Source organism: Pan troglodytes, chromosome 6, assembly GCF_028858775.2.
Source record: "Pan troglodytes isolate AG18354 chromosome 6, NHGRI_mPanTro3-v2.0_pri, whole genome shotgun sequence".
Classification (NCBI taxonomy): domain Eukaryota; kingdom Metazoa; phylum Chordata; class Mammalia; order Primates; family Hominidae; genus Pan; species Pan troglodytes.
Window position 1 is genome coordinate 95,205,150 of NC_072404.2, and position 14,995 is coordinate 95,220,144.

At 33.1% G+C, this 14,995-nt stretch overlaps 1 long non-coding RNA gene across 1 annotated transcript in view; it reads right to left on the reverse strand.

Moving 5' to 3' along the window:
- LOC134810549 (uncharacterized) overlaps positions 1 to 14,995 on the reverse strand; it is a 781,635-nt gene that overhangs the window by 179,999 nt on the left and 586,641 nt on the right. The gene's annotated exons all lie outside the window — the stretch shown is intronic.

Below are 14,995 nucleotides of genomic sequence, written 5' to 3' on the forward strand. Positions count from 1 at the left end.
AATTTTTAAAAAGGAGTACAGCGGGACTGGTGTTAGTTCTTCTTTAACATGTGATAGAATCAACCAGTGAAGTCACTGGGTCCTGAGCTTTTTCTGTTATCACTGGGAGATTGATTCAGTCCTTCTGTTTATTATAGGTCTGTTCACAATTTCTGTTTCCATGATTCAGTCTAGCTAGGTTGTATATGTCTAGGGAATTTATTCATTTTTTAGGTTATTCAATTTTTTGGCTATCATGGCTCATGGTAGTCTCTTTTGGTGCTCTTTATTTCTGTAGCGTCAGTCATAACATCTCCTTTTTCATTTATGATTTTATTACTTCAGTTTTTAATATTTTTATCATAGTTACTGTAGCTAAGGCTTATCCATTTTAATATATCTTTTCAAAAAACTCTTAGTTTTACGGATTTTTCTATTTTTTACTTATCTATTTCATTTATTTCTGCTGTAATCTTTATTTCTTTCCTGCTGTTAAACTTGGCCTTCATTGGTTCTTGTGATTTTAGTTCCTTGAGTTGTAAAGTTAGGTTGTTCACTTAACATCTTTCTTTATTCTTAATGTAGAATTTATAACCATAATTGTCCCTCAATACTGCTTTTGTTGCACCACATAGGATTGGTGTGTTGGGTTTTCATTTTTGCATATATCAAGCTATTTTCTAATTTCCCTTCTGATTTCTTCTTTGATTTATTGGTTGTTTAAGAGTGTGTTGTTTAATTGGTACATATTTGTACATTTTCTAGTTTTTTTCTGCTATAGATTTCTAGTTTTATTCCATTGTGGTAGGACAAAGATACATGCTATGATTTCAATCTTTTTACATTTTTAAGACTTGCTTTGTATGCTAACATATGATCTATCCTAGAGAATGTTTCATGCACACATGAAAAGAACATGTATTCCGATATTCCTGGGTAGAATGTCTTACAAACGTCTATTAGGTTCATTGTTTATAATTTTGTTCAAGTTCTCTGTTTCCTTATTGTACTTTTGTTGTATTTGTACTTGTATTTACGAAGTAACTAATTTGCTATTGATTTTACAAACTCATAAGCGGAAGGTATTTGCCTTGTCTCAGAGACTTTGTACTGTAGACTTTTGAATTAATGCTGAAATGAGTTAAAATTTTGAGGGACTGTTGGGAAGGCTTGATTGGTTTTGAAATGTGAGGACATGTGATTTGGGAGGTCCAGGGGTGAAATTATGTGGTTTGGCTGTGTCCCCACCCAAACCTCATCTTGAATTGTACTCCCATCATTCTTATGTGTTGTGGGAGGAATCTGGTGGGAGATAATTGAATCATGGGGGCAATGTCCCCATACTGTTCTTGTGGTAATAAGTCTCACTAGATCTGATGGTTTTATGAGGGGTTTCTGCTTTCTCTTCTTCTTCATTCTCTTCTCTTGTCTGCCACCATGTGAGACGTGATTTTTACCTTTCACTGTGATTGTGAGGCCTCCTCAGCCAGGTGGAACTGTGGGTTATTGATTAAACTTCTTTCTTTTGTAAATTGCCTGGTCTCAGGTATGTCTTTATCAGCAGCTTGAAAATAGACTAATACAAAGGGAGAGATATAACTTGCCAATGTCTTTGAAAGAAATTGGGATTTTGAAGTAACCTCCCCAACTCACATTATTGATATGAAGAGATCTGATGTTTCTCTAATATTGAGTCTTCCCATATGTGTGTGTGTGCATGTGTACACAAAATAAAATAATCTCTTTTATTAGTCAGCCTTTTAAAAACTCTGTGATAACTATGTAAATTCCAAGCAGAACTTGAAATTGAGCTAATCATGAAAAAGAGAAAAACAGTATATATGAGTGATATCTAGTACATTCACCTATAAAAACCTAAGTTTACTATCAATCACAGCAATATCCTTTACTTATGTGCTTAATGCTATAAGGTAAAATATAAATATAATGTATCTATATTTACTAATATCAAGGGCAATCTAAATAAAACTTTGGGAACAATCCTGAATCTTCTCTTCGATTGAAAACTAGAGTATTTTATGTGTTTACCAAATTGTAGTAAAATTTTGCTGAATAATTTTAGTAGAAAAAAAAAAGCACTACTACTATTTCTGTGACTAGTGAAAATTTCTGAACCTGTTAACCTTAGCAAGATTTGAAATAATTTCAGAGTCTCAACAATTTATTATGTAACTATTTCCACCCAATTTCTTGTTATTCCTACAATCTTATTAATTTAAAATTAAAATATATTAGAGATGGTGAGAACTTCAAAATACTGGGTAGGATGGTGTAAAAGGTGATGAATCAATATTAAAAGTATTGAAGAAATAATTTGTGAGGAATCAGTTATATTTCCTTATTTCAATAATTTTGCCCATTGAATTTGCAGTCCTATAGCTAAATAGCAGCATGTATGCAGAAATTACTCCTTCTTGATTGTTACATAGTAAAAGAGCACGATATTAACATTATTATTTAATTACGAATACATTAATATATATGGATTATTTTATTTACCTTTAATTTCTAATTTTTCCTTTTAGATTTTTTTCACTGAAGCACCAAAACGGATTTTAAACAAACAAAAATGATGTTACTTTTCCTCTTTATTCTGTAAATAAACACTTTAATAGAAAACCACTTCAACATAAATTTGGTACACAAAATGCCAAAATTTACACATGAATTATTATGTTTTCCATCATGCAACAGTGTATTTATGGAGAACACTGATATGTTAGCCTCAAAATAAATGATTAAAGATAGGAAATGAATAACAGAAGTGTCAGACATTACCCATTAATTTCAAAATTCACTAAATTTTAGAAAAAGGACTGCCAGAAACAATTGATTCAGAATGACAGAAAACAATGAGATATCATACATTAATGAGTTATTATAGGTTCTTAGAGAAGAGCAGTATTAAAAATACAGATAAAAATTGCTTTTTATTACCCCTCGTCAAAAAAAGAAAACCAAAAAGCAAAAAATTAAATTGTAGAAAAGACACTTAGAATACCTAACTGGAATAAGGGTTGGAGATTTGTAGGTTGACTGCACAGTTTTATAAATGAAGTATCAAAAATGTAATTAAGTTTTACAAAGATAGAACAATGTCTAAAGTTCATACTTTTGAAATAAACCATCATGACAATTTTGTCCTTTACTAGTTATACTTGTATTTGTATGTATTTCATATTTTACGGGTAGGATTTTTTAGACATTTTAGAGAACACAAAATAGAATAGAAAAAGGTAAAAATATAAGTTTGGGATTAAAATATTTTTTTCTGTCTAAGAAGAACAACATTCTTTTAATTATTTAGTTCTTCATTTCTATAATAATTTCTGGTATATTCAAGAAAATAAACTGTTTTGCATAATTTTATATGGTATCACTTTTTTAAAATTTTATTATTATTATACTTTAAGTTTTAGGGTACATGTGCACAACATGCAGGTTTGTTACGTATGTATACATGTGCCACGTTGGTGTGCTGCACCCATTAACTTGTCATTTAGCATTAGGTATATCTCCTGATGCTATCCCTCCCCCCGCCCCTGACCCCACAACAGTCCCCAGTGTGTGATGTTCCCCTTCCTGTGTCCATGTGGTCTCATTGATTTTTACCAAATATGCTCCAAAATTTTTAATAGAGTAATATGGTGATATGCGTTTATTTGTACTTCTTATTTTCTTTTCTTAAACTATTATTTAAATGATTAATTATTCACATTTTCCTATGATTGTCCTTAATTTATACAAGTAGTTTTCCATATCATGTAGCAATTTTGCATTTAGGAAATGTCTCTTAAATACTTAATGACTTACTTAAGGAAAAATAAACACCTTTATATTTTATAGAGAGGAAGTACAGTGGTTCCAAGCATGAGTGCTTTCTTAATTATAAGTTATCATGGTAAACAATGGCAATAGTGAATCATGAAACATTAACTTGTCAACACCAAGGACTGACAGTCACTTTAAATCACCCTATGCAATGATGATGTTCACAAATTTGCTTGACTACCTTGATTGATATTAAGTATTTAACTAGACCTAAAATCTATAAACACAGGGGGTTATGAGGAAAACATTTCATTTGAAGATATATTGGTTACATGGCATTAGATTTCACTGAATAACGGGTATAGTGATTATTGGCTTACCTATGGAGCCCCGTTGTCATCAGCATGGGTCTGTGAAGGAAACTATTTCCTACTGCTACTCTCACATCAGCCTACTCCTGAGCTTTAGAGGGATTTTGAAATCAAATTTCCAAGACTGCTGTTTCCATTGTTAATCTCTTATTGTGTACACTGTGTAGAAAATATATCATTAAAAACGTGCTATGTAGTTTAAACTTTATAATAACTCTACAGTGTATATTATACTGGAACCACTGTTTTACAGAGAAGAAACAAAAGTTCAAGGAGATTGGGTAGCTTGTCCAATGTCACAGAATTAATAATAATGACAGAAAAATAAGAAACAGAAAACAAAAAAGGAATTAACTGATTTGTAGCTAGAACGTCTTATGCAGAGTGGTCTAAATATTATAAATATTTTGACCAAGGAGGTGAAATTTTTAAGATTGTTTTGGCAAATAAAGGACTATCTCTGGAGCTGTGATATTGTCAATCCCATTCAAATTCTATGACTAATAATGGAAAAGAGATGTTTCTAAGGAAATCTGGAGGCTATTAGAGAAACAAATGATCCATGAAAGAGTTGTGTTCACTCACTGTAGCTAGTAAATGATGATGATTGCATTTCAACTTAGAGCTATCTGTCTGATTTATAATATATATGTATCTACTATGTAGACTAGACATACCAAGGGAATAAGAAAGTATGTATAGCCTCAGGACTAAGTATTTTAGAACTTCTTAAAGAAATTTAAGAAATTCACTTAACCAGTCATATGTTTACTGTTACTGTCATAAAAGCAGTTAGATAATAAAGAGATCATAACAAAATTTTTCAGATTTTATTATCCATTTGGGAATATCCCTTCACTGTATACAATATTAAATATATCTAGAGATGAGAAAAGAATTTGCAATGTATATTCCAGAAAAATGAATTAAAGAAAGAGAAATTCCGAATTCCACAATTCCTGACACCATATGTAACTTCGTCAAAGGATGAGTAATTTAGGCTGTGTCATCTTTCTTCTATATGAAAATGTAAACATAAAATATAAAATATCACTGCAAATTTAGAAGAGCAGATACAAGCTTTCTTACTAATTGCTACCTATGCACAGCAATCAAAGTGCCAAAACAGGAATAGAGATAATAGGGGGTGTTAAATGAAGACCAATATATGTCAGTGGTTTTGAATTTCTTATAACCAGGCAGTTACGTATTTCATTAGCTCTTCTGGCATTCACTGCTTTATCTAAGGGAGGTTTTGGATCTCAAGAAGCAGGCAGAATCAACATAAAAAAAGTTTAGGGGGAAACAATTTATAATAGATTTCATTACATGCTCAAAGGAAGACATGACTAGAGAAGAATAAATATAAATTCAATTATTAATTAGCACTTAAAATCAGAGACAATGATTCTTGTTTAGAGAGAAATGTCTCATAATTGATTTACTTGAGAGAAAAGGATATGAAAGTAATGCAGACTTTTTTTTTGTTTTACTGTATCTTCCACTTATTATTGGTTATCAAGGTGGGTAAATAAAACATTATGTGATGATTGAATTTTCATCATTGCTCAAGAAAATAAATAAAAAACAGAATAGCCAACACTGAAGGAAAAGGTAAATAAAATAGGTTATACTCATGCTATAAAACACTTTGTAGACCTTTTAAATTCTAAATTAGAGCTATACCAATTAGGAGAGTAGAGTTGCACGAAAAATCAAGATTTAGTAGAGTATGTATTATATGTTCCTACTATATTAAGCAAACAAAACAATGAAAATGACCCCAAAAACTCCTAAAAAGTATTGTATGTGTTTGTGTACCAGTGTGTGTACATAAAATAGTATCATAATGAAACATACCCCTAAATGCATAAAGATGTTTAAGATGAATTACTCTGTAGTGCTAAAGCAAGATAAGCTCATACAAATAAAGCAAGAGATGGAGGGTAAGAAGAATGCCAGCAAAATCAGAAAAGAAAAATAAATACTGCTCATATCAGAAATGAAAGAAGGGAAAAAATGTAGTCCTGTAGAAAAATAACACTATAATATTAAGTGAAAAAGCAAGATAAAACTCTGAATATACTAAATTAGTTGCTTTATTAAAATATATTTAAAGGAACATGCATATAGAAATGTTGTTTTAGAAAATAGTATTTTATGTATAACATATATATAATATTGGTAAAATAGTGATGATCTTTTGGTAATAATATTATGTTGATGTGTGAATATTTATTTTCTGACACAAAATATTTGCTTGTGTAAATATGCATTTATAATGTAAATTTAAAATTTTCACAGGTTTTAAAAATCAGGTTATCATATAAAGATAAATTTAAAGATGCTCAAGAAAGACAATAATACTATGTCATGAAAAAAAAGAGGACTTTTGTATCAGAGAATCTCAAATTCACATCTCACACCTGGCTGCATTAATGTGGGCAAGAATTTTCACTTCCTTAAGCAGTAGTATCTACTTCTATACAGTATATTAAAAAAGAAAAACTTACTTAAATTGTTGCAAAGATTAAATTAGGTCACTTATGTGAAGGTGTTTTCATTTATATTTATAAAATATAATAATAATCATAAACAGCAAAAAGGAAGCAAAATCAATTCCAAGAGCCAGATGGAAGACAATGAAAATAGAGAGAAATATAAGTACTAAAACAAGATTCAATAGCAAAATAGAAATATTTTGTGTAAAAATCTTCCATTTTAAAAATCAGTAGATGAATTAAATAATGGAATTTTTATTATTGCGACCTGAGTTTGTGGCCCAAATGATCAAATGAAAGCAACGTTTTGTACACACAATAAAAATATGAAGAGTTGCACATATAAGTCAGTGTCCTGTAGGACTGACACAGAAAAGGTGACTAAAACAATTCCCACAATGAGCAAATAAAGGACAGGAAAGGATTTAAAAATTTAAAAATAATATCTCCATGAAATGAGAACTTGAATTTGAATAATGGAAGAGTCCCAAAATTTTAGATAAAATAGGAGGACAAAAAAACACATCTAGATATATGATACACATCTAGATATATGAAACACATCTAGATATATGATACACATCTAGATATATGAAACACATCTAGATATATGATACATGTTCAACATTCCAAATCTGAAAATTTGAAATTCTAAATGTCCCCAAATGCAACACTTTTTGGGCACCTATATGACACTCAAAGGAAATGCTCATAGGAACATTCAATTTGAATTTTTGAATTTGGGATGCTCAACTGGTATAATGTGATAATTCCAAAATCTAAAAAAATCTAAAATCTGAAATACTTCTGCTGGTCTCAAGCATTTCAGATAAGGGGTATTCAATCTGCGTAATGATTCCTAAATTTCTGTCTAAAAATAAATATTGCAAGTTTTTATTCCAATTTTTTTCTTCAAAAAGGAAAAGAATGAAACTGACCTCATACTTCCCATCTATAATGTTAGACGTTAAAGACAATGGAATAATATGTTCAGACAACTACTAAGAGAAAAAAAGACTGAGAATCTTACACTTAGTCATGGGATTACTTCCCTGTCACGAAAAGAATATGTGGAAGCTAAAAAAAATTTGATCTTATAGAAGTACAGAATAGAATAGTGGTTACTACAGACTGAGGAAGGTAGAAGGAAATGACGGACAGGAAAATGTTGGTAAAAGGACACAAAATTACAGGTAGATAGGAGGAATAAGGTCTACTGTTCTATAGCACTGAAGTGTCTATAAAAAACAATAAGTATTGTATATTTAAAAATAGCTAGAAGGGAGGATTTTGAATTTTCCTAACACAAATAAATAATAAATGTTTACGGTAAAGGTTATGCTAATTACCCTGATTTGATTGTTGCACACTGTATGTATCAAAATATCATTCTGTACACCATAAATAGGCACACTTATTATGTGTCAATTTTTAAAAGTCATGTATTGATTCACAGCATGTAAACCATTAGGGCAAGATGCATGAGTCTTAGCAAACATTTAGATATATTACTTAAACAAAAAATGAACAGAGATTTTAGATTTTGGAAGATAATGAGGACTGATAACAGTGGTTCGTAATACACAGCTTAATCTAAATCATTGACTAATGACTTAGCTGAATTGGGATTCTTGAGATGAAAGGGACATACTGTGTAGGGAATTATATTAGAGCCCAAGTGAAGTACTAAATTGTCTCAGATAAACTTAGTGGATTGATAAAATAAAGTCAGGTAAGTGTGGTAGAAGTATTCTAAATATTATGCTTATAACAGATGAAAAGAAACAGTGGGTGAATTGTGTACATTGACTAGGTGAAATAATCAGTGCTTTGTTTTTAAATAATAGTAAGGAAAATGTTTTTGGTTGTCAGTGTTAGAAAAATATACATAATTAACTGTAGGTAGATGATCTAATATAACTTACAATTTAATAAGGGAAATAAGTAATGACTGATAACCTCATCAATTAATAAGGATATAGGGGTTAAAAGGATGGAAAAACAGAAAGTTTATAAAATAGTAACTAAAAATGGATAATATAAAATCAATTACATCTGTCTTTATAGTACAGTTCAATGGACTGAGAGAGATGTCAACCTTAAATAATGAGAGTCAGAATATACGACTCATTATAGAGTTTATTTGAGCCCAATACTGGGAATGACCATCTGGGAAACACAGACTTTAGAGAAATGGGGTAAGTGCTCCAAAGTTAAAAATTAAAGTCTTGCTTATATGAGAAAAAAAATTAACAGGTTTACAACATTTTCTATATGATGCTGGTTTATACTACTGTTTTATTAGTTAATTTTTGTCAAAGCTTGTTTTTTTCTCTTTACATCTGTTTATATTTCTTTACTAATTTAAAAATATGTTTAACATTTTATTGTAGGATGATATGATAGTTATGAAGTATTTGTGTGAGAAAGATAAGAGGGAAATTAATCTATAATGAAGATGAACAGTAAAGAGTAAAGGGGTCTTCACTGTGCCCTTTAGTCATTTGCAATATTTTACAAAACAATGTAATTAAGGAAGAAGACTAATGTATAATCAGAGAAACAAAGGTTACTGCTGCCTAGGTTATATGGCCTGTCCTGTGACTCAGGTTTCATAATCACATTCCTTTAAGACTTTAAATACTTAAAGTTCCAACAGCTTGGACTTTGAATTACTTATATTCATGAGAAAAAGTGGCGGTCAGAGAGAGAGCGGGAGAGAAAAAGAATTTTAGGTTACATTAAAAGGACTATTAAGAAATGTATTTCTTCATAAGAACCATAAATAAGAAAGTGGTGAGGAAAGGTTAAAAGTAAATAAATACATAGAAGGCGAAATAATACCTAGCAAAGAGCAACAATTGGGTGAAGTGATCATGTTATTATCTAAGAACATGATCTTAAAATTAGAGGCATTAAGAGGGGAAAAATATATCATTAGAAAAATAATTTATGAAGATGTTATGGCAGTCAGAGCTGTAACTACACCAAATAACAAAGAGTTAAAAGTATTTAGTTTGAAAAGGCAAATGAAACTAAGTAAAATCAGAATAAAAATTTGATTTTGATGTAACTTTTTTGAATTATATAGGTCTATTACACAAAAATATGGAAAAACAGAGTGATTAAATAACAATGAACCTGTTATATACATCCTAAAAATAGAGAATAAAAACATACTTTATGGAACGTCCTTGAAATATTTCCAAAAACTAATTTAGTAGTTGGCCACACACACACAAAAAGAACCTGACTAAATTTAAAATGTAAGGGCTTTGCAAGCTATATCCTCTGTTCACAAGACAAAATTGAGAGCGAAAGAAAATATTTTTTAAAAGTTCTTAACTTCATAATAATTAAACAACATGAACCTAATAGTGCTTGAGTTAAAGATAATGACAAACCTGTCATAAACTTAAATAACTTACTAAAAAACAAAGAATAAAAAATAAAAAGGAGGGGACAAAATGGCTGACTAGAAGCAGCTGCTGTTGGTGGCTCCCACCGAGAAGAATGAAAATGGTGAATGGATCCTGCACCTTCAGCTGAAGTATCGCGGTTCTCTTATTGAGAATTACTAGGCAGTTGGCACAACCTACAGAGAGTGAGGAAAAGAAGTATAGAACAATGGCCCACCTGGGAGCCGCATAGGGCAAGGGGAGCATCCACCCCCAGCCAAGGGAAGCAGTGAGTGATAGTGCTATCCCACCAGGAAACCTCACTGTTTCCACAGATCTGTGCATCCCATGGATCAGGAGATACCCTTATGAGCCCATGCTTGGGGTCCAAGCATAGAGCTATAGAGACAGTCAGCAGCCACTTGTGTTGCAGCCAGTGGCAGCAGGCTGGAGACTGCCTAAATTGATTGAGTTCTGGGGGAAGTGGTGGCGGTGATCACTGTGGCTCCAGTCTGCCATTTGCCCCTGCTAGTGCCAGGAGACTGGAGAGTTTGAACTGGGAAGATTTTCCTATGGCGCAACACAGTGGCTGTGGCAGATCGTGGCCAAACTGCTTCTTTGGGTGGGACCATGATCCATTTCCCCTCACCGGGTAAAGCCACCCTGCAGAAATTTTAGCAACTCCACCCATGGGTTTATGGACAGAACTCTGAACTCCCTGGGACAGAGCCCCTGAGGGAAGGGCTGCTGTGGTCTCCACGGCTCAGTGGACTTAGTCTTTCCTGCCTGCTGGCTCTGAAGAGGCCAGGCAGTCCAGACAAGGGGGATTCCTCCCAACACAGTGCACCCACACCTCCAAAAGGCAGCCAGTTCTTCATTAAGTAGGTTCCTGATCCTATCACTCCTAACTATGTGAGATCCCCCTGTAGGAGTCACCAGACACCTTATACAGGAGCATTCCCACCAGCATCAGGTCAGTGTCCCTCTGGGATGGAGCTCCTTGAGTAAGGAGCAAGCAGCCATCTTTGCTGTTTTGCAGCCTCTGCTGGTAACACTAACAAGAGTGGGAGGGACACAGGTGAATAGGGTCTGGAGTGGACCCCCAGCAAACCGCAGCAGCCCTGTGGAAGAGGGGCCTGATAAAGGAAAACAAACAAACCAAAAGCAAAGCAACAACAATATCAACAAAAAAGATCCTACAAAAATCCCATCCAAAGGTCAGCAGACTTAAAAATTGAAGGTAGATAAGCTCACAAAGAGGAGTAGAAAACAATGCAAGAAAACACCGAAAGCTCAAAAAGCCAGAGTGCCTCTTGTACTCCTAATGATTGTAACACATCTCCAGCAAGGGCACAGAACTGGGCTGAGAGTGAGATGGATAAACCGACAGAAAGAGGCTTCAGAAGGTGGGTAATAACGAATTTCACTGTGCTAAAGGACTATCTTCTAACCCAATGCAGAAAAGCTAAGAAACATAATAAAACATTACAAGAGCTGTTAACCAGAATAACCAGTTTAGAGAGGAATATAAATAACCTGAAGGAGCTAAAAAACACAACAGGATAGATTAACAATGCAACCACAAATATCAATAGTCAAATAGATCAAGAGGAGAAAAGAATCTCAGAGCTTGAAGACTATCTTGCTGAAAGAAGACATGAAGGCAAATTAGAGAAAAACATAATAAAAAGGAATGAACAAAACATCCAAGATCTATGGGATTTTGTAAGAACACCGAACCTATGATTGATTGGGGTACCTGAAAGAGACAGGGAGAACAGAACCAAGTTGGAAAACATACTTCAGGACATCCAAGAGAATTTCTCCAACCTAGCAAGACAGGCTAACATTCAAATTTAGGGAATCCAGAGAACACCAGTAAAATAATCCATGAGAAGATAACCCCCACAAACATAATCATCAGATTCTCCAAGGTCAAAATGCAAGAAAAAATGCTAAGGGCAACCAGAGAGAGAGGTCAGGTCACCCACAAAGTAAAACCCATCAGACTAACGTCAGATCACTCAGTGGAAACCCTATAAGCCAGAAGATATTGGTGGTCAATATTCAATATTATTAAAGAAAATAATTTCCAACCAAGAATTTCAGATCTGGCGAAACTATGTGTGAAACATTAGTGAAGGAGAAATAAAATCCTTTCAGACAAGCAAATGCTGTGGGAGTTTATCACCACAAAGTCTGCCTTGCAAGAGCTCCTGAAAGAAGCACTAAATATGGAAAGGAAAAACCATTACTAGCCACTACAAAAACACACTGAAGTACACAGACCAACAACACTATGAAGGAACTACATTAACAAGTCTGCAAAACAACCAGTTAACATCATGATGATAGGATCAAATTAACACATAACAATATTAACCTTAAATGTAAATGGGCTAAATGCCCCAATTAAAAGACACAGATGGGCAAGCTGGATAGAGTCAAACTCATTGGTGTGCTGTATTCAAAAACCCATTTCATGTGCACACATAGGTTCAAAAAAAAGATGAAGGAAAGTTTACCAAGCAAATGGAAAGCAGAAAAAAAGCAGAGGTTGAAATCCTAGTTTCTTACAAAACAGACTTTAAACCAACAAAGATCGAAAAAAGACAAAGAAGGGCACTACATAAGGATAAAAGGTTTAATTCATCAAGAAGAGCTAACTATCCTAGATATATATGCATCCAATACAGGAGCACCCAGATTCATAAAACAAGTTCTTAGAGTCCTACAAAGAGACTTGGACTCTCACACAATAATAGTGAAAGACTTTATCACTCCACTGTCAATATTAGACAGATCATCAAGGCGGATAATTAGCAAAGATATTCAGAACTTGAATTCAGCTTTGGATCAAGTGGATGTGACAGATATCTACAGAACTCTCTAACCAAAAACAACAAAATATACATTTTTCTTGCCACCACATGGCACTTACTCTAAAATTGATCACATAATTGGAAGGAAAACACTCCTCAGCAAATTCGAAAGAACTGAAATCATAACAGTCTCTCAGACCACAGTGTAATCAAATTAGAACTCAAGATTAAGAAACTCACTCAAAACTACACAACTACATATAAATTGAACATCCTGCTCCTGAATGACTCCTGGGTAAATACCAAAATTAAGACAGAAATCAAGAAGTTATTTGAAACTAGTGAGAACAAAGAGACAAAGTATCAGAACCTCTGGGATGCAGCTAAAGCAGTGTTAAGAGGGAAATTTATAGCACTAAATGCCCACATCAAAAAGCTAGAAAGACGTTAAATCTACATTCTAACATCACAACTTAAAGAACTAGAGAACTAAGAGCAAACAAACCTCAAGGGTAACAGAAGACAAGAAATAACCAAGACGTGAGTGGAACTGAAGGAGATGGAGACACTAAAACACTTCAAAAAATCAATGAATCCGTTTTTTCGAAAAAATTAATAAAATAGACCATTAGCTAGACTATTAAAGAAGAAAAGAGAGAAGAATCAAATGGATACAATAAAAAATAATAAAGACCATATCACCACTAACCCCACAGAAATACAAACAACCATCAGAGAATAATATAAACACCTCTATGCAAATAGAGTAGAAAATCTAGAAGAAATGGATAAATTCCTGGACAGGTACACTCTTCCAAGATTGAACCAGGAAGAACCTGAATCCCTGAATAGACAAGTAACAAGTACTGAAATTGTGGTAGTAATAAATAGCCTACCAACCAAAAAAAACAAAAACAAAAACACAGGACCAGATAAATTTAGAGCTGAATTCTACTGAATATACAAAGAAGAGCTTGTACCATTTTTTTCTGAAATTATTCCAAACAATTGAAAAGGGGGGACTCCTCCCTAACTCATTCTATGAGGTCAGCATCATCCTAATACCAAAACTTGGCAGAGATAAGAGAAAAAAAAAACAAACTTTAGGCCAATATCCCTGATGAACATAAATGCAAAATTCCTCAATAAAATACTGGCAGGCCAAATCCAGCAGCACATCAGAAAGCTTATACACCACAGTCAAGTAATCTTAATCCCCAGGATGCAAGGCTGGTTCAACATATTCAAATCAATAAATGTAATTCATCACATAAACAAAATTAAACACAAAAACCACACACGATTATCTTGATAGACACAGAAAATCCTTTAGATAAAATTCTACGTTCGTTCATGTTAAAAACTCTCAATAAAGTAGGTACTAAAGGAACATACCTCAAAATAATTAGAGCCATTTATGATAAATTCACAGCCAATATCATACTAAATGGGTAAAAGCTGGAATTACTCCCCATAAAAACTAGCACAAGACAAGAATGCTCTCCCACCACTCCTATTCAACATAGTATTTGAAGTTCTGGCCAAGGCAGTCAGCCAAGAGAAAGAAATAAAGGGTATTCAAATAGGAAGAGAGGAAGTCAAATTTTCCCTCTTTGCAGATGACATGAACCTATTTCTAGAAAACTCCATCAACTCAGCACAATAGCTTCCTAAGCTGATAAGCAACTTCAGCAAAATCTCAGGATACAAAATCAATGTTCAAAAATCACAAGCATTCCTATAAACCAACAACTGACAAGCACAGAGCCAAATCATGAGTGAACTCTTATTCACAATTGCTTAAAATATGTAAAATAAAATAGCTAGGAATACAGCTAACAGGGGAAGTGAAGGACCTCTTCACAGAGAACTATAAACCACTGCTCAAGGAAATGAGACATGACACAAACAAATGGAAAAACATTCCTTGCTCAAGGATAGGAAGAATCAATATCATGAAAATGGCCATACCGCTCAAAGTAATTTATAAATTTAATGCTATTCTCATTAAACTACCATTGACATTCTTCACATAATTAGAAAATTAAATCTATTTTTAGATTCATAGTGAAGCAAAAAAGAGCCCATATTCCCAAGAGAATCTTAAGCAAAAAAACAAAGCTGAAACCATC